Raw genomic sequence first — 27,847 nt, forward strand, 5'->3', positions numbered from 1 at the left:
GGGATGCTCTGTATTAGGTGTCTGGGGTGGTGACTATTGGCATGTAAGATGGAATTTACGGCTGTGGGTTTTCTGTGTATTTTAGTCTCTATTTTCCCACCCTCTACATATACCTCCACATCCAGGAATGTTACGCTAGTAGTGCTTATTTCTGAAGTAAAATGCAAGTTGATATCATTCTGATTCAGATCCTGAATAAACTTTTTTCTTTTTGTTCCTCCACCAAAAAATCCAGCTCTTCAACCAACGATATGGTAGTTGGTACTCGCCCTGCCCTTGTATCCTCTGACTCACTTTCTATTGCTGAACTGAGACTTGACGTCGATGATTCACCTTGCTTATTGCGGCGATTGCCTATGTTTGCATTTTTGCTTATTCCACTGAATTTTGAAATTTTCATGCTCTCGTATTTCTTATATATATACACATTCACTGAAAAAAACATAGGTTTAAGGGACGTTCTAGTTAGTTGGACATTTGACTCATAAAACCAGAGAAATTCGCCAGTTATAGTTAGTTGAGCTAACTATAACGCGCGCGCCCGCAATGCACTGCTGATGACGTCACATATTACATCACTCATGACATGGTCAGTGACATCACTGATAACATCACTGATGACATCATCCAGTGACTGTGTGTTTCTCTAAAGTTTAAATATGTTTAATATATATAGGGAAAGGCGTATTGAAGAATGACTGGGTGTATAAGTGTCTGAATGGATTATTTTGTAGGTGCGTGACTGACTCTATAAGTGAGTGATTAAACGTATCTTATTGAATGCATGGGTTAGTGACTAAACTGTGTGAATGTCTGTATCCGTCTGTCTGTTGGTGTGTAACCGGCTACATGGGTTTATGAATAGCTACAGGAGTGTCTATATGTGTTATTGATTGGTTGTCTGAGTATCTGTATGGGTACCTGAGTGTTTATGTGGGTGGGGTGTGGTGACTCTGTGCATAGATGTGTGACTGGGTGATTCACTGGGTGCATGGTTTCAAGAGTGCATCTGTGATGGACTGTATGGGTGGGTGAGTGTGTGTATGGGTGTGTTGGTGAGTGAATGTATATCTCAGTGGTACATGTGTGAGTAACTACATATGTGAAAGGCAGTATATATGTGTGTTGGAGTATATAAATGGCTATAAGTGAGAGTGTGTGATTCTGAGAGTGGCTGTATGGATGAGTGTGCTTGTATCAGTGATTGTATAAGAGCGTAAGAATGTGCTAGTATTTGTATGAGTGATTGAGCTGGTGTGTGTATAACTGTATAGGTGGGTAAATGGCAGTGGATTCATTATTTCCATGACTGACTTGGTGTGTAAGTACCACTACGGATGAGTGGTGGTGTGTGAGTATTTATATAAGTGTATGAGTCCATATGATAGTCCTGTACTGAGTGACCATAAGTATGAGTGACTGTACAGGTGAGTGAGTGGATGTGTGTGTAAACCTAAGAATCAGTGATTGTGTATGTAGTTACTGCTGTTAGAGTGTCTATGTTTTTGAGAATGGCAGTCTGTAATTTAGAGTAGGTGTATCAAAGTTATATTAGGGTGTGAGAAGATGCATCAATTTATCACATGGATGATGTCATCAGTGATGTCATTTGAAATGTCATCAGTGATTTCATCAGTGATGTCACTGACCACGTCATGAGTGATGTATTATGTAATATGTGACGTCATCAGCAGTGCATTGCAGGCGCGCGAGTTATAGTTAGCTCAACTAACTATAACTGGCGAATTTCTCTGGTTTTATATGAGTCAAATGACCAACTAAATATATCTTCCCTTAAACCTATGGTTTTTTCAGTGAATTTCTAAGGTTTTTTAAATGCTAATTCCTAACTATAACGTCCGTAAAACCTGTTTTTTTCAGTGAATTTCAAAGGTTTTTTTAAATGTTCATTTCATATTTTAATATTGATAAAACCTATATTTTTTCTAATTGTTTTTTAATATTTTGCAACTTTATTATCCTTTTTTTAAACTTTAAAAATTATGTAATCTTTTATATCTTCCCTGAAAAATATGTGTATCATTTTTTTTTTGGGAGAAAACTACAGTCCCGTACCGGTAGTCTACCAAGCTTGATCAGCACGCGAATCCTATCCACCACATTTAAGTGATGTGCATTTCGTATTCGACCGTTTTGTGGCACCGCATCACGGGTAACAACATATACGTATGAGTTTGCGCCAGCTGCTACTTTGGTATGCGACTGGTACGCACTACTAAGCTGCGCGTTACGTAATGTACGTATGGCGTCGCGCCCGCTGTGCGTTGCGAATGCGACGAGTGCACGCTACCACGCCCTGTGTTACATCATAGACGTACGGTGTGGCGCCGCGTACGCCATTCCCTCATTTTTTTGTCTCAAAACTATATCTAAATACCTTTAAAGTGTATATGAGAGCAAGCAATATTTTAAACATTTATATATTTCTAACTGTTATAAACTTATATTATAGTAAATATATGTTCTCAAAATCACATTGGGTGCGGTTGCCATGTGACCATAAAAAAAGCATTTTACGTTCAGTTTAGTTGAACAATTCTTAAGATGTTGTCCTGATGCAAGTGTATGATCATTGAATTTAAAATAAATTAAATTTGAAATTAACTTAAATTGCTGACTCCATTCATGGGCATAGACAACAGACCGTCAACATGGGCTGTAAGTACTATCATTGCACATTTCTTCTATAGTAGTTCTAACCGCATTGAGTTCATGTTAAGTTTCACATTTGAAAAGCAGCTATATGGTGCTCCCTGGACTGTATGATGTACATAACTTCATAACTTCAGTAGAATAAATGGGACTCATACGTTCCTGTTTTACGTATGAACTATATAGTCCAAAGTATTATTTGCTCATTGTGTTAATAAAGTTATCTGTACGTGTTTGTTGGCCCATGAGTACTTGGGCTATCTGATACAGTGCACAAAACCTGTGACATTTATCTAGTACATTAGGTCTTGGTTATTGACCGCTGGCATTTGCTTGTATCAAATGAATATCTACCAAAGTGATATCCTAGGTTGGTCTCATGTCCTACATTGCCACGTGCAGGTTCTGCATATTTCGCAAGTTACCCATATTTTTTTTCACGTTTCTGACCCCAGGACACATGCTCACCTCTCATTTATAACATGTAGAAGGGTTCAGGAAACCTCTCACCTGACCCCCTTTTTTCAGTTTGCAAAGAAATTTTCTGCCCCGGGACCGATTCTCCTACAAACAAACTGGCGGCTGGAACCTCTCTGTGAAGGTGCATCCAGCCAATCAGGACTTTACTGCGGTATATAAAGCTGTGGATCCCCCGTGGGTGCATCCGCGTCCCTATATATACAAATTTGTTCTTCGGTTATTATCTCTAAAACTACTGAACAAATTTACACCAAATAAGTGAAAGCTTAATCTGTGTACCAAATCTGTCTTTCTTCCAAATTTGGTGAAATAACGGGATCCCAAGAAACCTGATTAGCTGGCCTCCAGAACTAGGGGAACCCCCGATCACAAAGACAGAGGTAAAAAATTTGGGAATGTGGCTGGACAATAGTCTGTCCATGGAGACTCAAGCTAGGAAAATATCCGGAAAATGTTTTGGAGCACTGCGAATGCTACGAAAGATTCTACCGATCATTCCTGAAAACACTTGCAGAACCGTGGTACAGGCCCTAATGCTGTCGCAGCTGGACTATGACAACTCCTTGTATCTTGGCGCCCCTAAATACGTGATAAACAGATTACAAGTGGTTCAAAATACCGCAGCTAGGATACTTCTGCGCATTCCCAGACAACAGTCAGCTAGAGCAGCCTCGAAGACATTACACTGGTTCCATATAAAGGCCAGGATAGAGTTCAAGTCACTGTGCATCGCCCACAGAGCTATGAATGACAAAGGCCCGGACTTAATTAAAAAGCTTGTCACACACTACATCCCAGGCAGACACCTAAAATCCTCGGCAGATCATCTTATGAAACAGACCAGGATAAAGAGAGCCAGATGGGGAGGCAGATCCTTCTCGCATCTGACTCCTGGCCTTTGGAACTCCCTGCCTGGAGAAATGTGTATGCTAACAGATGAATTAGCCTTCAGGATAAAAACTCAAAACTTGGCTCTTCCCCTAAATCCCCATGTACCCACTGCCATTTTCTCCCAGTGCTGGGAAGCCTTCGGGTAGCTATGCGCTTTATAAATCCCTAAACCTAATTCTGTCCAGCAGTTCAGGCTGTAGGTTCGGTCAAAGGTCCTACGTGAATTAACATGGGGAAAACGTGTTTTGGGACTCCCTCTTTTTCTCAGCCCCCACTTTACGGGCCACGCTGAAACTTTCTACACACTAGCTGACGTGAGTGTTAAATGTTTGGGGGAAAATTTGTGAAGATTAATCAACCAGGTTTGAAAATGCCAATAAATATTTTTTTTTAAAAAGATTAATCAACCAGCGCAAAAGATATAGGCAGCTGAAACACTGCTTTTTAATAGAAATCAAGTCCTAACTAGAACTACCTACTGGCGACTGTAAGTAGGTAATATATCATATTATATTCAGCTGCCTCTATCTTTGGTGCTGGTTAATGAATTTTCATATATGAATCTTCATCTTCAGTCTTTATATCTACATATATGAATCTTCATCTTCAATAGAGTTTAATGCTAATGCTTTAATACTGCTTTTATTACCGTTACCATGAGACTCCGACCATGACGACGGGGAAGATTCAAGCATGTGAATCGATCAGATATATCAATACTTGAGAACCCCAGTGTACAGGGTAAGTAACTTGTTTTTTACCATGCAGTACTTTACCATACAGGTCAGTATTTTTTTTTAATAACATACTTTTTATGTTATTTAAAAAAAGTGATTTTAGGATTCAGGGGTCTGTAGGGGTAAAGGGAGGTGAATATGGCTTAAGGGTTTAGGGGTGGATAGAGGTAAGGAGAGGGGAAGGTTACTTGAGCGTTATGGAGTGGGTGACTTTAGGGTTATGGGTGGGTAAAGGCAAATTTAGATATGGGTGACTTGAGGGTTCAGGGTTGGCTCGAGGTTAATGGAGATGATGGGAACTTCAGTGTTCAGCAATGGGTAGAGGCTAAAGTTAGGCGAGGGTAACTTGAGGGCTCAGGGTGTGTGGGAGGTTTTTCGTTTTTATTAATTAACCATAATGCCCTTGATGTAATTTTAGTTATAGTGGAGATGATGAGTAGTTCATAATAAAATATGTTTTTTTTCATTACTTTTGTGCAGTTTGTCAGAATCTGGCCCCATTACTTATGATTGGTCTTTGGGATAGATTGGTTAAGAGGCTCCAAAGTTACTAAACAAAACTACTTTTGAGGCGTGTGTTTTACAAAATCACCATGTTCATTTGTGTTCTGTGCTCCAGCAAAAATGACTGAACATATTTACAGTATACTTGGTATAAAGAGCTTGTGTCAGAGTACTTTCTTGTTGTGGAAAGGAGTTTCTGATGTTTGCAAATAATATACTGACAATCCTTGCTTGAAAGGGTTAGTATATTCTTACATGTTCCATTGACGTGGCAAACTAGTTCCTTCGTTTAGGTTCTGAGGAAAGCATGTTAAGTGATTGGCTGAGTAGAATTCCGTGTACAACTGACATTTCTAGTTTGCATACTAATCCTCATCCGATTTGAAGTTTAAACATTAGATTTTTCTTTCCATTCAATGTGAGGGTAACCCAAGTGTGGTGCAGCTGGACACAGATTGACTTCCGAGGGGTGAAGACACACTTCAGACAGGGGGTTACATGGCAAACAAGTGGCATAATGTTATTCAAGAGTATCACATTCACTGAGATTTCCATGCCGTACTAAATTATGGTCAGAATGTACAACGAATGTTGACTATAAGTGATATCATTTATCAGTGAAACTAGATATCATTCATCTTTTGGTAACACTTGCACTGTAAACTGTCCACAAAAGAATTTCCTGAAGAAGGGTGAGGTAAATAAGCACAGTGAATTAGATCTAAAACCTATCAAATCAATTAAATTGTCCTGTTAAGGTAAATCACTTACCCATAATGCCCCCAAAATACAGATCATGAACTAGCAAATAACTTCACAAATGATATCACTGATAAATCTCTTGAAGAGCATTATGTGACTTGTTTGGCATATGACCCATGTCTGAGGTGTGTCTTCGCCCCTCGGAGGTCAACCTCTGTCCAGCTTGAACCCACTTGTGCTACCCTCACATCTGAACTGTGCTCCATTGTAGGGAGTCCTCCTACAACGATTATAGAGCCTACATGGAGCAGCATTGCCGCTGCATTTCATGTACTGGGACTGTGTGTCCCATTCAGCCGACCCCTCCTTTTGTTTCCCAACTTAGAAAGGGATAATTGATTTCAGGGCTCTCCGTATGGCCTATTGAGCCATTTGGGGACAAGGGGCTATATTCTTATAGCTAAACTAGCACTGCCAACCATCTGAAACACTTAATTCAGAATAACTTTGCCGGTTGTCGCCCCGAAATACATTTAAGTCCTGGTGGCCAAGCCCACTCTGCACTGGCCACAGTATCGTGGAATGGCAATCTCACCGAAAAAGATTGATGACCATCTAATCTCCTGGGAGACACTTAAACTAATGTATACCTAGAACTCTGATGGGCACTGTTAAAAACGTCGTGTGCATCCCAGTTCTTTTGATTTGATCAGTACATATTCCGACTTTATGGCACATAAACCGGAAGGCTTAAGAATGTCATGCTCAATAAAAAATATTATGTAACATGCATATATTTGTTTATATAAATTACTATAGAACGGGCTGATTTTACAAAAAAGGTATATATACAACCCACACGTCTGAATTGACTTCTAGGTGACATGTCAACCCTATGCAACTTAATAAATAATCTTTCTGACCGTGCATCTAAACAAGAGTGGCCTATCTTACGTTACGATATTTTCTCATTTTTGGAGCCTCCGGTGGAAATTGTAGAAGTTTATAGCGCCATGTGCAACCATTTAGGTTAACTTTAGAATAGTTATCATTGAATTGTGATGTTAAATGTACATTTTTTTTTTTTTACTACTTTGTTTTTTTTTGTCTTCATTTTGGGGGGCTACAGTTGAAATAAAACACCCACTGTTATCCTAGTGTAGTGGCTCTGTTAATGGCCAGTATGAAGTGAAGGAAGTTATGTGGAATTAGCTCATTAAGTGAGTAAGAAATTGGCATTTCCATGTTTTGTGGTATTTAATTGTTTTGAAATCTTGATGCAGTGCGTGGAAAACAAGTGTAGGCCAGAAATGCTACTGCAATGCCACCAGGTGTCAGCCCCACTTTCACAGGCATCGTGACGTCACATTGCTCCGCCCAAGGCCGCCATTTTTTTGTATCCACCCTCTTTCACAGTCGTGGAACGCGCAAGCGCCAGGGCAACGGAAACAGAGCAGAAGCGCATGCGTGTCGGACTCGAGGCCCTCTGCACGATACCCTTACCCACCCACATTGGAAATGGCACCGCCCATCTGGGCATGCGCGCGAGGCTCTGCCGTTGAGGCCCTCGCGCCATTGAAAGGAAGGAGGAGGAAAAGGGGGGCGGCGTCTCGCGACAAAAAAAGCCCTCCCAGATTGCTAGCGGCGGCTGAGTGGCGTCACCGGCCGACCGGCACCCTTCTTCCGCATAATATACATGTGTGTTATCTTATATTACCCCCGCCTAGTAGAGCGTGAGTGCACGCGCGCACCCCCTGCGGTCAGAGTGGATTCGGCCAAGAGGTCTTTGCTGGTGTGTTGACCAACCGAGAGTGTCCGAGGGGCCAACATGGCGGCTTTACGGAAGGAGGCGGCAGTCGGGGTATGTGTGTTTAAGACCACCACCACCACCCCCGCTGCTTAGTACCGCCCCGATCTACCTGGCTGGAGTTACGTCCATATCTATGGCGGGAAGGGCGAGTGGGCCTTGCATTACCCTTGTTTTTTTCTTGAATGAGGTGGGGGGGGGGGGGTATATATCCTGATGGGAGCAAGCTGGCACTGTGCAGCAGACAATGAATTGTGAACTCTTATGCACGAGAGATCTCTGGGCCAGCGATCCCCCATCTGTGTAGGCCGTTCTTTGGTGCTCTGTAAATAAGAGGTGATTGTTGGACTTGCAGTTTCTTGTGAAGTCTGGGCACGTTGGGGTTATGCACGATGGGTTCAAAATCAATCAACGAGGAACGCTTTGTGGGTGGAGGCTGAGTTAGCGAAGATCACAAAAGGTACCGATTTGGTGACACAGTGGCAAAGGGTTCAGAGTGCAACTTTGATATGTGATGGTTACAATTCAAATAAGGAAGATAGATTAGGAGTGGCACTGGATTTGTCCTGTTAAGGTGCAGAGAAGTGGGTAGCACTTCGGAACGATGTGGGTTGTTTTATGTTTTGGGGTGTTTATTGTGAAAGGACTTGTATGGTTGGCTTTAGATAGTGGAGGTCGGTGTAAGGGAAGCTGCTGATAGCATGGAGAGAGCGGAGCATTCAAGCTCCCATATTATGCCAAATACTGCTTTTGTTCAAGTTTTCATGCGTTCTGGTGTTTCGTCTTGCATTTAGGCAAGTGTGCATTTTAGAAAGAGTAGAATATGAGTCAGGTCTAGGGGCGACTTTAGCTCCTTCGTTAAAGTTAGGCATGGGGGAAGTCATTTGTTACTATGGGGTTTTGTGGTGATTATTTTTGTGTTCCCATGGTCCTCTATGTAAGGAATGCACAATAATGTTGTTTCCTGAACCCCGTGTGTCAGTTCCGTGCTCAGCCCAGCGACTTCCCATTGCTTATTGGTTTTGCACTTTGTGATGGTTTTGTTTACCTGTGGCAATAACTTTTGGGAGGCCCACATTGTCTTTTGTACGCATCTCCATAGTTGTTAGCATTATCTAGTGTAAATCAGGCCTAAAGGCCTTTATTTCCCTGCTGTTTTAACTCTGTGCATTGTTGTATAGTATTGCACTGAATGTTATCCTTATTCACGCACAATAAGGTAATCGTAAACCTAAGCGTTCAACCGCCCATTGTCTTCAAGTGGATGTGACATTATGTGGCTAACATTAGTTTACCGGATCCATGCCAGATTTTTAAAATAACTACATGTATCTAAATGGGGATATGCACAAAATCTGGCATGGATCTGGCCCTCCAGGACCGGTTTGGAGACCCCTGGTTATATTTTATGCTCACAAGTCTAAACTTGACCTTTTTTATTTTGTTGACATCTGAAGGCTCGATAGGCCCCTTCCTTGCATGTGACAAAACACATTATGCATCCACCTACAATACTGGCGTTCGGTTATGGGCCTCTTTATCTGTTAGAGGTTACAAGCTGCCACCCTAACAATACCTTTCCGTGCTGCCCATGTGGGGTCAGCGTCGGGTTTTGAAGGCTTCAAAGGAATGGTTTCAAGATCTTAGTCGTCCTTTCAAATTGCTCTTGTGTACAAAATGAGATCTCCATCCAAATTGTGTGGCCCCCATTAAGAACATTTGTACCTTTCTGAAAGACAAAATGTTAATTATAAGCCAGAATGTTTCACATTAAATTATCTTGGAGGTCTCCCCTTCTTAGATCTGTGTTAAAGCGAAACGTGTTGTATCCCAAGGTGAACGTATGCTTGACATGGCGATGTTCCAGCTAATGAAATTGGGGTGCACTTCCTGTCGCTTATATTTTAATTGGTGATTGCAGATGAACCAGTGCCTGCCCACCCCCCACCCCTTCCCACTCACATCCTTCTTTCTCAAGATCTGTAACAACTGCTGTGCCATCTAAAACATTAGAAATTCACCACATGGTAAATATAAAAAGTCCAAATACACACTATTCAAATTTGAATTTGTTTTTGTTGGTTCACTTATAGTATGCAGGGGTGTGAATTTGAATAACATATCTACTTGTCCATGGGACAGGTTGCTTCATAAATATACTTGTCCTGTAACAAAATCCATTTGTCCTTTTGGTGCCATGTAGTGCAACAACAAATTATGGGAGCAATCTCATTATTTGAGATCTCTGATATAGCTTCTCTGATTATGCCAGGGCTCATACCATAGTAGTGTTTGAATACTTGCAGTCCCCGTATGTTGCCACCTTTCCGTAGATGTACATACTGGGGCTGAAGGTATTGGTAAGCAATAGTTCTAGGGTTAGAATGCACTTTTGAGTCTGTGCAAACCTACTTACTTGCTTGTTTTAAAGGTTTTCAACAAATCCTCTCTAATCTGTTCCAGTACAGAGAAATGTTGGCAATTTACTCCTGACCATGGCAGACGTAAACCTTCTTCCAGAGTTGAGAAATAAGTGGTTAGAGGGAAAGTGACCATGCAAACACTCAGATTTTCGCATGAGAAAATCTACCCATGCGTATTTGTTCATGCTAAAATGCAGTTCACATATTTTCTAGGAGTATTTTTGGGAAATACTAGAATGCATCAACACGTTACTAAATGATGCTGCAAAGAAATGGTCCCAAACATTTTACAGTGGTTTAGCTAAAAGTTTTCTTTTCTGTTTGCATTTTTTCTGCTTGTTTCCGTTCCAGGAAGGACCTGGTTTGGCAGTTCGGGCTGGACTGTTGCCATGAGGCACAGGGTCAGACTGATTTGCATATGACTTGGTCTAAACTGAGGTGGCATGGGGAGCGAGCAAAAGAACAATGGCTTTAACCCAGATCTCTTGACTGGGGGTAAATGTTTGATTTGTTCTGCATTCCGTCCATCACCTGTGTCTTTTGCTTAATTTTTTTTATGAACATTTTGTTTTGAAAGCAAATAATCCTCTATCTTGATTTCAAGCTTCTGCAAATATTTGCATCAAATCAGAGCATCCAGGGAGCATTATACATAGCCTCATATTGCTAAACTTTGAAAACGTGTGAACACGTTTTAATACTGGAACCACTCACTGTCAGTAGTGCAGTCAGAGCTTACAACATTTACCTAAAGCGCACACCCTAATAATAAAGTTTTTTAATTAATGAACCATGAATACAATTTTGAACAGCATTAACATATGGACAAAAATATTACCTTGACTGCAGACAGTGCCCCTCCCTGATCCATAATGTGGTACTGCAAACTGGCAGCCAAAGGGTTGGTGCTGCAGGGGGTTGCTCCTACTTGTCCCAAGGACAAAATACACATGAAAACTTGTTGCCCTGGACCCCTAACAATCTGTATTGTGCATCGGGCTATAGGAAATCCACATCCCTGAGTATGTGTATGTTTTTGTTTGTGGGACGCAAACATGTTCTTTGGCAAGGATCACCTAACCGAGAGCATGGTTTCAGAAAGATACAGTGGTTGTGGGAAGTTGGGGGAAACTGTTAGTTCTTGAGTAGTTCTCCTTTAAGAAATGCTTTAATGTTTTTCCAAATTTTAGCAGAGTTGGTGCCACATGCTTATTGCTTGTGTCTGGATGGGCTGTATGGGGTTGGCTTTGTATTGCGAAGCAGGTATCAGTAGACTTAACGTTGACTGTAAATGTCTAGAGGACGTAAGGTGGTGTGGAGGGAATCATGTATCAGCTTTGGGGAATTCTAATATGCTTATCTAGAAATGGATGACTATTGTGCGGTAATGTGAGCTTGTGATCTTGTGTAAGTTTAGCAATTGAACCAGGATATTGTTTGATAAAATTGTTTTTGGAGTAGTAACCTGTATACTAAAGAGCCCTGATGAAGTTAAAATGATTTAAATGAAACACGTTTGCTGGCTGTCTTTTTGATTTGATTTCATGAAATACATTGAATGTGAATAAAGGAAGCTTTTACAAAGAAACATATTGTGGACTTCTCAATATCATGGGTGCACCATTTCGCAGTATTACTTCACTTTGTCAAATATGTTAATAAAATATATTTAGGAGGCTCCAAGACGATATAATATCCAGACACTTATATTCTGTTGAGGCACAGTTGCTTACTCTGAGAAGAGTTCGCACACTATAGGAACATATTTATTGTAGTTGGACCCTCTTAGGATGACTGTATTTTGTTTGCTGCCTGAAACTTTGTATGTATTTTATGACTTTCTGCCTAATGGTTGCTTTACTGGAAAGCTTGTGGTGCATACTGTAGGTCTGAGCTTCTCATGGCGAATGACCCATGATGAAAGTTTACTGGAAAAAGATTTGACTGGTGAGATCCGTTTATTATGAAAAGTTATGGTAGAGGCAGTAGGGCTGAGTTGTTTATTTTTAAAAGTATATGTTAAGTCTGGGTTATTTCAGTTTGAAAGTCTGTTAAGATGCTTTATGTCATGCAATCGCAGAATACTGTAGTAGGCTATTGTTTTGATGTTGATTACCCCCTTACAATCCCTGGGGGTAGAGATTTGCATGGACAATCTTTGTTGGGCCCTCTTAGTTTTGTGTACATTTGTAATTTTATGACGGAATTGCCAATGGTGGTCTATGGGAAAGCTTATGTCCATGCAGATGACTTGAGTAAGTCATGTTGAGCAGCCAATTATATCTGTAAGCCTTATTGATTCACTGGGAACAGTTGTGTTCATGCCACAGGTATAACCCTTTTATTATGAGAAACTACGACCTGAAAGCATTAGGCTAACCTACTTATTATGAAAATCACATGCTAAAGTCAGTAGGGCATGGCTGCATATAGTTGTTACACCCTGTTGAACCTTATAGACCGGCATTTGTTACTTTGAATCTCACGGATTACCTTAGTAGGCAATAATTTGTGTTGATTACCCTATTTGACAAAATCTGTTGGGGTATTTGCACTGTGATAATCCTTGCCAGACCCTTTTAGAGGGCTTGGAGGCTTTTGTGGTCTGTTCGAGTGTCGTTCTGATTATGCTTCTATCCATTACAGCATGAAATCAACCCATTTCAGCCACTGCCTCAGTTGCCCGATTAGTGACTCAGTCTTGCCTGAAGATGGGTGTGCTTCAGTTCTATGACTAGAGGGCCAATCCCTTTTGGTTTTCCTTTTATAGGTCTCCTTTAACTTATTTTCTTCTTTATTATTTTTAGAGCACATACGTGTTTTCCAAGCTGTGCTACAAGGCCTCTTGCTTTTGTCATACTTCATCTGCAAAGCGTGGCATACCACACTATAGCTGCTTCTAAACCAGGCAACCGTAATGCAATAGCATTCTGTACCATTGTTAATCATTCTAAAATGGCCCTCGTTTTACTTCTAAACATAATTGTTAAACACCTTCAACAACCATACACTAGTGCAATACAATTGTAGGGCGACAGACTGCTACTATCCAGTTTAAAAAACAAATATATGGCTCCATTTAGGCAGCATTTTTTTCTAATTTCAACTTCAGCTTTTATAATTTTTCTGGCAAGTGTTGGACTTTTGTGGTTTATTGTGGATGGGTAAACGGGGGGATGCTAAATGTGTGGGTGGAGGAATAAATGCATGAGTTTAAGGATGTGTCAGAGTGCCTTTGAGTGCATTAAGTGCCTAAACGTAGCAGTGACTGAAGAGGCACTATCAGTTATACACCAGATCTATCGGCATTGTTTATTCTTTGGTGAAGGGATGACACCAACACTGTCTATGCATAAAACCATACAATTAAAAACTATTATTTAAAGATGTGTGCTTTAATAAACCAAATTTTCTTCTCAAAACCGTAAATATGCATACGATCCTAGACTTGGAATAACAATTACTGAAAAAAATTCTAAGCTTTCTGCATTAATGAACTGCTGTTTTTTATATAGAATTATTTGCAACACTAACATAGACATATAAGTGGGGCACCCAGGTCTTGACCAAAGCTGGCTGCAGATCGAATCTCCTGCCTAACAGGCACCAACTATTTAGACTCAATTTGAGTGTTAATCTATAAACTGCAGGTAAAAGTTCCAAAAAGACATCTATTGTTTCCCTGTGTTTGAGTCATAGCTGTGATGAGAACCAATGTAGGCAGGATAAATTGGCTCTTGAAGCTGCAAGCTGCCAGTTTAGCCTCCTGTTAGGAGTATGCTGTTCCTTCGCTGAAGAGGCAGACTCTAAGAGTTACATCTTGCGCATGTTGCAAATTCAGAGCCTGAAATGATGTACATAAATTGCTGCATATTTTCTAAAACATTTCCAAATATTACAAAATAGATTAATGAAATCTGAAATTACTTATCCCTACTAACCCGTCTGGGGTATAGGCCATCAATCTAGACCCTCCAACCCACTCTGTCCTGGGCATTTCTTTCAATCTGACTCCAGGTCCCCATCTCCTTGCAGGAGGCCTCAACGCCTGGTGTTTCTTGGCCTTCCTCTTTACCTTTTCCCTTGAGGGTTCCAGATGAGGGCTTGCTTGGTGGCGTATTCTGCGGGATTGCGCAGGGTGTGACCTATCTAGCCCCAGCGTCTTTTCTTGATTTCTTAATGAGCAGGGAGTTGGTAAGTCTGCTGCCACAGGTCATTGTTGCTGAAGGTGTTTGGCAAACATCTTTGGTGGATTTTCCTCAGACCAGCGTTGATGAAGGTCTGGACTTTGTTGTTGGCGGTCACTATTGTCCTCCGAGTTTTTGCTCCATACAGAAGGATCGATTTTTATGTTGCTGTTATGAAGCATGATCTTGGTTTGCAGCGTTACGTCCTTGAAGCTCCAGATCTTCTTTAGCTAAATGAATGCAGCCCTTTCTTTGCTGATTTTTGCCTTGACATAAGTGTCTGTGCCGCCCTGCTTGCTTGGGTGAAAGCCTCATCCTATTCCAGTGGATGTCTTGCATCAGTGTCTGCAGTTGTCCTGGCTGTATTAGCCTCCAGGATCTTGTTTCCCCCCTGTGGATGTTGAGTCAAAGTTGTGCTCATGTAGCTGCCACGTTGTTGGTCTTCTCTTGCATCTGCAGATTGGTATGGGAGAGTATGGCCTGGTTGTTTACAAAGTCCAGGACGTCAAGCTGCTTCCAAGATGTCCACTGGATCCCATTCATTCTCCTTGTTGTGGATGTGTTCTTGATCCAGTCTAAACCAGGAGGTAGAGAAAAGGCAAGAGCAAATAATCCTGACTGACTCCGGTCGTCCTTTTTAAGGCTTTTGTGAGTTGTCCTACATGGACTATCTTGCAGTTCATTCCCTCATGTGAGTTTCTGTCACACCGCTGTAGTGGAAGAGTTTCCAAAGGGTCTCTGTCTGTGCTGTTGAGTGCCATCTCACAGTCTGACATAGTGGGGGAGCTCCAGTCCATCGATTGCTCAATGATGCGCAGTTTTGAAGATAGGTCTGGGCAGGATCTATCTTTGCGGAAGCCGGCTTGCTGGTCTTGCAACTGAACATCGACTTGTTCATTTTGATCAGGCTGACTCAGTTAAACACTTTGCTTAGGGACGAAAGAAGAGTTAACCCTCTGTAGTTTGCGCAATTAGTTACTCAGGTCAACCTTCTTGGGGATCTTGATCAGATATCCCTTCTTCCAGTCTGACTGCACCTTTGCCTGTTCCCAGATCCATCCAAACATAAGGTAGAGCATGTTTACTGATGTTTCAGTATCAACATTCAGTGCCTCTGCAGGAATGTTCTGCTGGCATCCTGCTGCCTTTCCATTTATCAGATGTTTGATGGCATTCCGCTTTTCTTCCTTGGTTGGTCTGACTCACTCGATTGGCAAGTCCTTGTGAGCTGGCTGGATGTTTGGTAGAGACTGTAATAACAAGCTGGTTCAGCAGTTCTTCAAAGTGCTCCACACATTTGTTACCAATGGTTGTCTTCCTAGCGTTGTCTTTAATAAGTCTTTCTGGCTTGCTGTATCTGCTGGTGAGTTTCTTTATATCGTAGAGTTCTTTCAGGTTTCCATGGCTTGCTGCTTTCCGGGCATCCGTGGCAAGACCAGGAACAGGGATTACATAGACAGTACAACAAGAGTTTGGGAAACTGAATAGAAATTATTGTTGGTAGCAGGAATTCACACCCATTTCTAGAAGGGTAGCTTTTAAGGGCTGAAGAGTTGTGGATGGAAGAAAAGGTAGAATTAATATGCTAGTCAGTAAAAATTGACCCTATCCTCTAATTTGGGTTGTTTGTACAGAGCCCCACCCCCATAACGATTGACTGGTATTGTTTAAGATGTTGTCTTTTATAATGGAAGACATTTGGTAACACCTAACAAGTGATTTAGAAATGGATTGCCTATCTTTAGGATCTAGTAGCAGTGACATAATTCAGGTCACGGCCGGGTTAGTTTTTGGCAAATCTTGAATACGTTTTTTTTATTTTTTATAATCCAGTTAGATGTCCATTTTAGATTAAGAATTTAGATGATTTTTACTTTGAGTTGAAAAGAATAATATTATGTTAAGTGCCCTTTTTAAGATGAGTCTACGTAGCATTAATTACACAATAGAATTTGTATAGGATTAAATTGTTAACTTTACTTCCGTTCCAGTATGCGTACTGTTCTGTTTAATACAGTTTGTATTGAAATACGTTAATCAAGCCAGGTGTCTCCAACCTTTTCTATAATGAGAGCTACTTCTGATCAGTTAAAATAGTCCTGAGCAAATAATGACTGATATTTGTAGTAGTGAGCACGTCAGTTACGACCACAATAGTGACCAAATCTTCCAGGGTAATATTAGGCACCACCCAGATGTATGTGACTACATTGCGTATTGTAAATATTGTAAGCCAAAATATATCCATAGTACTGATTACATAAAAGCATGAAGGCGTACTCTTAGCTAGTTAACCCCTTCTGCGCTCATGACGAGCTGAGCTCGTCATGAGTTGTGCCGCTCGCACGCTCATGACGCGCTCAGCTCGTCATGTAACGCGGCTTTTTGAAAAAAGCCGCGCAGCGCAAAAATAGCGGCCGCACTCATGCGGTTAAGTATAGATTTACTATTCTTCGCTCAGTTTCTAAATAGATCTTCAAATATTTGTTAGCATTAAGAATCTAAATAAAACTATACTCATCAAAAGCAATGTTTCCACACAATTAGTAAAATAACAGCTACATAATTGATGAAATAACAGCCACATCAGCAAGTGCTAACTGGCACAAAGGAAATACTAACAGATATAAATTTGCCAGACACCCAGGATTTATTCTCCAAAGAGCCGCTTTAAATGTTTGGAATCTTAATTTTATATTCAAACATCAGCATACCGCCTTTTCAAAAATGCACATTTTTCTATCAAAACTCCTTTCAAAATGCAAATTTTTCTATCAAATATAACATTTACATTTTGGGTAAACACATTCCAAGAACATCTTGTCTCTTTCACACACATTTTAGAACTTGTAGAGTGGGGGATGAAAAGTTACAAATCTCCATGGGAAATGTTGCATTCCTGCAGGGTGTCACATTTTTTTGTGACTCGCAGCCACTGTAAGGTTCTGGAGACGTGTAGGACTCACTTTGTCGTTCTAGCGAAAGACCCTAATTTAAGCGCGTTACGTCCAAGGGACTCACGAGGTCCTGAGCTACCCATTGGAGACATCTGCACCAGACTTTTGTATCAAAGTTTAATAAAAGCTAAAATGTGGTCGGTATTAAATGACAGTTGAGGGTTGGTGCAAGTATGGTATTGCAGTGGTTGCTACGCTAGAGTCCATGTGCTGTAATGAAGTCCTTGAAGTGCAAGCATTCATTAATTCATAACGGTCACAGTGCCTCATGGTTATGTCATGGTAATTCTGGGCCAAAACAGAAAAGGCATCACCTGTATTGGACTAACTTTATTGTGAACGCATGACTTGTTTTGGAAATTTGAAGAATACTATCATTGAAACCTGAGTGCTAAGCAGACCTACAGGCTTTAGGAATGGGTTTCTTTGAATTTGGTTTTTAAGGAGGCTATACATTCAAAATACTTTGACTTCTTTTAGACGTATGTGGGAAATAGGGCACAGTGAAGTTGAGGAACATAAGATACATAGCAACGCTGCAGTTGTTAGTGTGTAACCGACCCATACGACAGTGAGGAATTCATTATGAAGCGAGCAAATGCAGATTTTGCAGAAAGTTGTGGCTTTATTCTTTATTACATTTTAGCATCCAAAGATATATCCGATAGGTCATAATGCTTTAAAAAGCTGAGGCTTTGTAAACGAGGCACATCTTTACAGTTTGTTAAAAAAAAATGAGTGATTTTATCTGGCACGCAAAACGTTCATTAATGATGTCCTTGCTACATCCCATAATTGAAATAATTTGTGGAGAAAAAATGTAATATTTCAGACAGCCCAGGCTCATGCCGGAAATATTAATGTTTCTTATAATCTGTTTTAGAACGGTCTAGTTTATTCTCTTTATCAACCTTAAGCCTTCTGATGCAACTCTTCTCATTGAAGAAACAAGTCACCGCATAATTGTGTGTTTCAGTAGGAGGTATGTTCAGTTTCAAGATTTCAGAATGTAAAAATAATTGCAGTTTTTTAAAGGACTTTGACGTCTTAACGTAACTGTTTTGGCAACGATGAAGCAAACAGAAATTGTCTTTATCTGTGGAAAAAATAGAGTAACTATGAATAATCTATTGCTGTATATTAATAAATGTTTGCTGCTGTTCATGTTAGTAAAATTTACCTATGAATAATCTATTGCTCTATATTAATAAATGTTTGCTGCTGTTCATGTTAGTAAAATTTTCCATAAATCCATCCACGGCACTGTTTTCCTTCACCTGGTAATCAACCAGTTAACTGATTAGTCTAAGTTTTTCGTAAGTTTGCAAGCTGCTGAATACTATTTTATAGGAAAAGTAGGGGGTATTTTGGACGTGCACTGACTGATGCTATCTTCAATAATAACCACCTTTAATCATTAAGTGGTTATGGTGCTTTTATTTCACCTTTTCTTATTTCATTCAGAGTACAAACATGTTTGACATTTAATTCATGTCATAGAGAAAGATACTGTACAATATTGATGGAAACTGATAAAAAATGACGCAAGACATATTTCAAACAAAAACACATTAAGAAAACATCAATAGACAAATGTGTGCAAAGAACACAATATAACGTACAACAGACCAGTCCTTATTTATAATGCAGTGCAACAAATTAATACTTTTAAACATGCGACATGCCAGGTACAGCTAGATGCTACAGAGATTACAACAGACAGAATGTCCTGTTTGTATATGGTGTATTTCATAAGCTGGTAGTAGCTGTTACTAGCTGGGAGGGGGGTTGACGCGTTTCTGAACCAAATGCGTTTTAAGGGTTCTCCTCTGGACCGGGGCAAGTTCAAACACTACGAAACATAAAAGGGAATTGTATATGATTAGGGGATCCCTGCGTTGAATAGGGGGGAAACCAATTATTATTTGGTGCATCATATGCTTACCTATTGCATTGGAGGAATCAGTTATTGCCTTTAGATTGATAGCAGATATCGGAATCGAAGTTAGACGATATACTATAAGAATAAAAAATAAATGGACTGCATTTTAGAGGGCGAGTATTAGATGGGCACTCCATAGAGTTTGCCAAAAATGGCCCCAATGGCCATACATTTGATTAAAGGGAGAACCAAAACTTGCCTTCTATGACTGATTTAGTCTCAACGACGATTATTCTATTCAGTTCTGGGTGGCGTGGTGAGTATTCAACTGTTTATCTGTGGAAAAGAATATGGGTCCACATTAATTTGTGCGGTATGACTGGGATTGTTTAAAATAGAATACAAAGTTCATGGGTCTTAATTGGATGAAATCCAGGGGTCAGTGGGATTGCAGACACCAAGCACTTGTGTATTACCTCAATTCGGTAATGCGATCTATAACTGGGGACGGACGAAGTAACTGGTTAATGCATTGCGCTTTTTTCTTATAGGACAAAACATGCAAGTGATGTTTATAAACTTGCCAGCGCGTACCTCTTTTAACACTGCTGCTGGAGTTTGAGGCCATTTGATATTTTGCAAACTGCCAAATCCGCGTCGGAAAAAAGGGAGTGAGAAAGGGGATGGCGTTTAGCCTAAAAAGACTTTAAGTTGTATTATATCGTTGTTGTATGACATATGATCGTTATAACAGAACTTGCCCTTGTCAACGCGTGGGTCTGCAGTTTGTGTCTCTCGCCGGGTCTTTTCAGCATCACCAGAATGCAGGGCTATGATGATGCTAAGGTTTTCAAATCCGCAACCTATGGTGTTCTTTATATTCTCGCAAAGTATTATAGTGTTTGTAGTGTGTGAGATAAAAACGCTGGAATTTTTTAAGTCTCGCCTGGCTAGGCAGCGCGAAAGCGCTGTCTACAGTGAGATCTGTTGTCTCTGACTTGCCTCTCAAGGGAGACAGGAGAGGGACACGCGCAGGCCGGACTGGAAATGTGAACGCACCGCGCACATCTCCTGTCCCCCTTGGGAGGCAAGTCCGCATGCAGTTTCACTTTCACTTTTTTACAAACTCGCCCCATCGTTGGAGTGGCCCTTGCAGGTCCGCTCAGTAAATAAACACTGGCACTGTGCCTTCATCGGCACAAATGAAGAATCCCCCACTCACCCGGTGTGGCGGCTGGCTGCGGCGCGGTACTGGAGCACTCCAGCTCTTCCATATTTCTGCCAGCACGATGCTGGACTTCCTCTTTAGGCATGGGAGCCCTGCACTCCTATCTGCCGCTCTCCCGGGACTACAGCTCCCGCACTTCCTCTTTGGCGCCGGGGCTCCCTCTTCACCATGGGAGCCCCGGAAGAAGACAGGTGCTGTCTACACCGGCCGCACATGCGAGCCACAGGGCACGCAAAAGTTACATGCACCACGCATGCGCTGGCAGCCCTCGCCTTCCCAGGTCGCCTCCCCGCCCGGATGTGGAGCTGCTATCTCTTTTGCCTTTCCCTGCTTTGCTGCATGTTAGTGTTAAATTTGACTAAATGTTAGCATTCTGCCCGCTTTGCCCCGTAGATAAATGTTAGTGCTACGCACTCCTGAATCCGTTGCTGAGGGTTAGTGATGTATGTACACTCGATGCTGTATGGCTGAGCGTAGTCGCTATGCACTCTTGGTTCTGTGACTGAAGGTCAATGTTATGGCTGGGGACTGAACGTTGGTGCTCTGTATCTTGGCTACCACAGTAGTGCTAGCTCTGTGGCTGATTTTAGTGCTGTGCCTTGACTGAATGCTCGTTCTGTGCACTCTTGGGCCTGTAGCTGAATGTTCAAGATCGGCGCTCTTTGCCTAAATGTTACCGCTGTGCGCTCTTGGCTGAATTTCAGTGCTGTGCGCTCTCGGCACTGCAGAAGGATGTTAGTCCTGTGAGCTCCTGTCTCAGTGGCTGAATGCTGGTGCTTTGCTCTCTGAGGGAAGTGGCTGAATGTTAGTCACGCGCGCTTACAGCTGTGCTGCTGGGCCTTGGTGGCGCTCGCTTACAGCTGTGTTGCTGGACGTTGGAGCAGTGCGCTCTGGGCCGCGCGACAGTACTGCTGCTTTCTCCCATCTGAGGAGGGTCTGCTCTCTCTCTTCAGCCCTCAACCCTCCTCAAAGGCTGTCTCCGCGCAGATAACTTAAATCGCGCTGCGGTAGGCCTCTGGCGGTTTGACGCATTTATATCTCCTGATTATTTCGGCGGTGGGGAGAGGATCAGCTTTGGAGGGATCCGCGTGACAGCGAGTGACGGCTCGGCTGCAGCGTGGGATCAATGAAAATCACAGACAGCAGAATGCATAGCGATGCCCCTGACAAGGCCTTAGCTCCTCGGCTGACTGAGCCGGCCGCGTTTGCATATTTGTTTTTTGATTATTGTGAATTCCCCATCCATCTTTTAACACAGCTCCTGTTACCGTCCTTCCTAAATCGTAGCTTTTCATTGGTAAATAAGCTTATTAGTCCCTCCTTGGTACCGCCATGTCGCCATTTGTATCCTCCCACAAGGACTGGACCTTTCACTTGTGGTGTTAAACGGTGTGCTTTATATGGTCAGTGAGCACTATTTTCTGGTGCACAGCAAGGAACGTGTTCATCTGCCACTTTGCACTAGCACTCTTAATGTTTCCTCCTGCGCCAGCACCAAGTTATATCTATGCCTCCAGCGATGCCCTCACAAGCCAACACCTCTCCAATGATACTCCCACAACACCCCGCTTTGATATAACCTTACCCAGGGCTTTAAGTAGGATGAAAAAACTAGGGGGTCTCTTAAAGGGGCGTGGCTTAAAATCACGTAAACTAAAATCTGTGCATAGCATAGTGTGCTGCCCGACTTGTATTTTGCTGTTTCTGTCATTGCATACAGATTTATGATACAAGTAATATCATGCCTACAACACACCTGGACTATTGGCTTTGTCAATGGTTGTGAGATACATAAGATAAATAAACAGCAACTGTGGCTTGAATATTTTGAAAAAGCTTCACTTTCAGCCCTGGTGACACCACAACGGTGTTGCTGCTCCTGAGTTTCAAAACCAGAAGGGAAGTCCAGAAAGAGCTTGGCTCTTTAAAGGATTGCCCTTCCCCTACAACACTCAACTGGCATGACGTCATGCCGTAACTTCTCCACTAGTGAGAAGTGTGAGCACTTAACAAAGCCCCAAGAAGCCGAGCGATGTGGTGCACCAGAACCCTAGAGACCCTCAGCGCTTCCTCGACTCTCCCTCAGGTGACTAAAGAGCTCCAACTGTTAGAGCACGTATCTCCCCACTGATTCGTACTTTTGTCATAACAAGGCACTGCACTGGAAACAGAAGGACAGGCAGAAAATCACTGAATTGTTAAGAGCTAATGTCCTGCGCATGTAGTGGCCAAGTTGAAGTTGGTAAATTCCGGAAGAACAAGAAAATACAAAAAAGTTAGGCAATAAATCTGAAAATCTAATTAATTCTGACTTACTTTTTAATACTAGCTCATGAACGTTAACTGAAATTCCAATTAGCCAAAGAAAAATACATATTTTATTTAAAAAAAGTTATTACATTAACACATCAGTCAAAGTAAAAGGCAAATTCTAGAATAACAAGCATTTGCAATACAATAGGTCTCACATTTACGCAAGTTTAAGCTGATGGCATTGTAAATGACAACACATTTTATTTGTTTGAAAAACCAAAACATAAATAAAGGCATTTTCATTTACAATGCCAATATCTCAAACTCGCGTAAATAAGAGACCTTTTGCATTGCAAGTGCTTGTTTAAGTTAGAGCGCAAGCAGGTGCTTGGATGAGTTAAGGCAAAAGTAAATAAAGCTATCGCCTGTCCTTTCTTTCCGAATGAGGGTGCCATATACTTATCACTGAGTATCGTACTATAACATTTTTTCGACCTTTCGCTTTGTGCCAAGATTTGGGAGAAGGAGGCTTGTGACTTGCTTGTAGTGAATTAAGGTAATGAATACCCTCATTTTGGTATGTAAAACTAGGAGGCAAGTGGTGGCCCTAAGCGAAATTCGGGTTGATTTACAATCTGTTGCCTCAGACATTTAATTGAGTCCTTTTGTGGCTGTATCAAAGCACATGATTAGATATGCTTCCCTCTGAAGCAATGTTCTTTCGAGGTCCCCTTCCCCCTTCTAGGGTTCGGTTTTACAACACTTAGTATTGTCCATCTGAGGTCTCTTTCAGTATGCTTAATGTCTTGGAAATGAGCCCCTAGGGGTGTGTTCTGTACATTATTCTTGATTCTTGACCGGTGCTGACTGACCCCTTGTCTTACTTCCTGTATTGTTTTTCCAATATAAATGAATGGGCAAGGGCAGATAGTGGCATAGACCACATTTTTAGGTCTTTTGGAATCAATTCACCGCCGTGGGCTCATGCACACGCCTGCATGGACAAAGATGGCTGCTCTCGCCAACTGTCCAATGCAGACAGCATGCGCGTGTCTGTGGGACAGTGGACAGTCCCAAGCCATTTTGTTATAGCTCGGGTCTACCCGTCGCACGTGCGTGCGCCTTTAAACACGGCGTGCTTTCACTTTAAACTGAAGTGAAAGCATGCCGCCATGCGCGTGCACTTTAAACACGGCGTGCTTTCACTTTAAATGCAGTTTAAAGTGAAAGCATGCCGCCATGCGCGCGAGATTCCACGGCCCTCTAGTGTCACCATGACCAGCATTTCTGCACTTGGGGAAATCTACCAAAAGTTCAACCCCGCCTAACAACTTGCATAACAACTACATGCCCCAGCGCGCTGACTTCAGCTCAGAAGACTGTGCCGTGCCCTGGAAGATGCGCTGGCTGGCGGAGGCCTTTGCCACAGGTGAGGTTTGCTCATACATAAGTACCTGTATTTGCCATTTTACCAAATGCAGCATATCAGAGCATGAGATAAGTTAGTTCAGTGATTAAATGCACCTCTTGCAGCCTGTGATGTAGCAAGGGTGCGGTAAGCCTGTAGGCGAGAAAGCAACTACCCTGGTTGAGTAGTAACAAAATGCATCATTATTCTTAGATCACTCACTACAAAGCTCTGCGGGGAAGAAAGAACTGAGAGGACCCTGGAGCTGAGGATGAGAATAGAATAGAATAGAAAGTCTGCGCCATAAGTCAGGGGTCAGAAGTTTCTGGAACGCATACTGAAGTACCAACACTGTTAGTTCAACAAGAGGCGCCCTCGCCTAAAAACATCAGAACTGCGTGAACGGTACCACAGTCTCAGTGACTGCGAGGCACTGGCCTCCTGTGGCACCGACTCTCTCCCGCCCTTTCAGAGGCACCAGCCTGCCATCTTACACACCGATGACGTCTTGCTTCCTTCTCTGAGGCACAGGTTTTAGTACGCATCTCTGTAGTGTAATGTCAGCCATTGGCCATTCTCCCCATCAGCTTGTGTAAGCTCCGCACACATCATAAGCAGTTTGATCGGGCGACGTGACTCGTGATGCATCTTTCTATTGGCTACTTTCAGACAGTACTGTAGTAGTCCTGCAACGTGGTTTTGGGGCAGAGGGCTGGCCGTGGAGTGGGCCTCCCTGCGTCTCCAGAACCCCCTCCACTTTCCGCTTTATCTGAAGTTTGTAGCCTAGAATGGACGGAAAAGCAGAAAGTGCAATGACGCCAATGACCAAGCTAGCACACCAAATGTACACCTCCGTAGTTTCGAACCATTACAGGTGCTGAGGTCATCATGTCACCATCCTGACCTCACCCTCCAAAAGCCCCAATGACAGTTTGGAAAATAGTTTCCCAGACGGTGTCAAAAGGCGCTGCGATGCTATACTTAAAGCAACTTAACTTATCAAAAGTTTATTAACACCGCAAATATCACGGGGACATTGTATTCCGCCCTGACTATAGTGCACAGGTATTACGTTTTTATCATAGTTGTTACAGGGCTATTTAGATGTTTTTCTTTTTTACTATTTTCACTTCTTTTAATCTAAACTCAAAAATGCACTTTTTTTCAGTGGGCATCAAAGTCCTCAAACAATCAAATCCCGTGTCCCTATCAAGCAAACAGAACACCTGGAAAATACCGACAATATAAAAGGTCTTTGGGGGACAAAATGTGGAATAACAGCAGCAATAGTACACATCACCCCAGAGGACACTTCCATCTTATCTACAATACCGCAGTTTCTAACAACTTCCCCAATTAACAATCTAAACTCAGTGTCAACAGCTTCAATAAAAAATGTGGTTCTGGATTGTACGGCTCCAATTGAACCGAGCTTTGATGAGTTGGCTCTATCCCATCCCAACCTAAGCCAATCAATTAACAAAAGTCAAGGGAAGGATGCATTGGCAGAGTCTTACCCAGGCAACGGAGATGTAGCAGCAGAACCCACAAAGGGGTGTATTAAAGAGGCTAAGCAAGTGGGCAGTGAGTGCCTCATAGAGCATTTACAAAGCCCAATGGGACCCAGCGAGGTCAGATTACCAACAGTTAATACAAGTCATAATGACCAATCAAAAGAAGAACTTATGTCTAATGCCCTTAAGGATGCGGCCCCTGTGAATTTGGTTGCGCCTCTTTTAAAAGCTTTGCAAACGTCAATAACAACTCTGATAATGCAATCAGATAAGTTGGATATTCAAATCGATTTAATGAATATTATTGCTTCCTACATTGCAGGGATAAATACAAAGTTGGACAATCTGAATAGTTTAATACTTAGAGCCCAAGCACATACATATCAACCTCAATCCTCCTGCACTTGTGGACCAGTCTTGGACAAATTAAATTCACTTCCTATTATTCTGGAACAGATCCTGACTTTAAACCAAAGATTTATCAATACGGATCTGAAGTCGGATGGTTCGAACAGTCCCAAACCTGTCCAAAACTCATTAGTTGATAAAAATCCCTCACCTGATTTAACCACGAAAGAAGTTAACCCGGCACTTGGAAAGATCAAATCGAATGATGACATCAATGGAACAGCCGAAATAGAGTCAAGTACTGAAGAGCCATTAAAGCAAATTCTAACAAAGAGACAAAAGAAAAAAGAGCGGAAAGCCAGAAATAAAAAAAGTGAAGTAGCCCCTATTTTAGGTAACGGAATATATCCCATCTTTTCAAATTCAAACCAAGGAGCATGTAAAAATGTTTGCACCAGTGAAAGTCACTCTGACATGATAGTAAATGATGACATGTCTAACGAAAGACAGTCGATGTCAAAAAAAGTCCCGCAAGGCGCACAACTATCAGGCACTGTGATTAGTCCTTCACACACCGCAAAAAATCAGCGAACTGAGATGCTAAGTATGAATCGCCTGTCCTTTCCATCACATGATAAAAAATGCAATATAAGTGGTAAACAGGGCACGCAGATAGCAGTTAATTATAAGATCAACGCTTTGGAAGATCTAGCCCAAGGCACGGATAATGAAAACAAGGAGGGGCGATTGCAATCAAGTGGCATTATAACGAAATCAGCACCCCCAACATCGCAAGTTGAAGACCATCTAGCAGGTAAAAATGCTGCTCTTGATAACAAAATCAGCCATGCACGAAAACCATTGTGCAGCGAAGACGGGGCAAAGGCATTGATAGTCTCTTCTGCAGCAACATCAGATCCGGACGTCCAAGTAATCATGGATAATGTTCACCTTGAGCATAAAGGATTGACCCCAGAAACACCAAGCACTCAGACCCAGGGAATTTTACGATTCTGTGTAAGGAATATAGATGTGATACAAACAAAGGAGGAAGGAGTCACTGTGTCGTGTACAAATAATTCTAAAATCTGCAAAGAACTACATCAAATTATTTGGTCTCCCGAGTACAAGTCACAGGGACGCCACGACATATTAAATAGGAGTAATATCCTGAAACTCATGGCCGGATTAGAGGACTTAAAAGATATTAAATCAACTGACCTGGAACGGGTTGAATTTCTTAACGGCCCTAAGGATATAATAAATGAACAAACTTTGACAACTTGGAAAACGCCAGCCATAGTAAAAGCAATCTTGGGGAGATCAGATCTTTTTCAAAGTTGGGGCATTCAAATATCACAGCCCACTTCCCCACGCTATCCTTCTCCACTGAAGAAGCCAGTCTGTGTTCAACTTACCAGGAAAATCTCTGATGCACACTTTATCCCACGAAACCCAGTCTACTCAGTTTTATATAATGCGAAGGGCAGAAGTGAAGCCCCTCTGTCTCGGGCAGGAACGAAAAATGAAAAATTGGGGGACACAACATTTTAAGGATATCTGGAAATGGCTGCCCAGTACCCTAAATGAAAAACAGAAGATTTGACCGTTTAGTGATAAACCGAAACAAACTGTTAGTAATGATATTCATGTGTTATCTTGGAACATTGCAGGCGCAAAAAGATTACTGGAGGGAGGATTGCCATTGGATGAATGGGGCGGATGTGACATAATCGCGCTACAGGAAACATGGCTACAAGAAGAAGTTGCACTTGTTGGTTATATCCTCTGATTAAAATTAATTCTGAACAACTAAAATCCCCCGATTCAAGTAATCAAACTAACAGATCAAA

At 41.8% G+C, this 27,847-nt stretch overlaps 1 protein-coding gene across 8 annotated transcripts in view; it reads left to right on the plus strand.

Moving 5' to 3' along the window:
• ZMYM4 (zinc finger MYM-type containing 4) overlaps nucleotides 1-27,847 on the plus strand; it is a 1,395,070-nt gene that overhangs the window by 225,057 nt on the left and 1,142,166 nt on the right. For 2 of the 8 annotated variants that reach the window (XM_078681136.1, XM_078681137.1), the window contains exon 1: nucleotides 7,424-7,848. The exons of 3 other annotated variants lie outside the window; for them this stretch is intronic. The gene's annotated coding sequence lies outside the window, so the exon portion shown is untranslated. Of the gene's footprint in view, nucleotides 1-7,423; nucleotides 7,849-8,019; nucleotides 8,131-27,847 lie in introns of those variants that run through there. 3 more of the 8 variants (XM_078681134.1, XM_078681135.1, XM_078681131.1) reach the window with 3 other exon arrangements.

The sequence above is a fragment of the Lissotriton helveticus genome, chromosome 3_1, assembly GCF_964261635.1.
Source record: "Lissotriton helveticus chromosome 3_1, aLisHel1.1, whole genome shotgun sequence".
Taxonomy (NCBI): domain Eukaryota; kingdom Metazoa; phylum Chordata; class Amphibia; order Caudata; family Salamandridae; genus Lissotriton; species Lissotriton helveticus.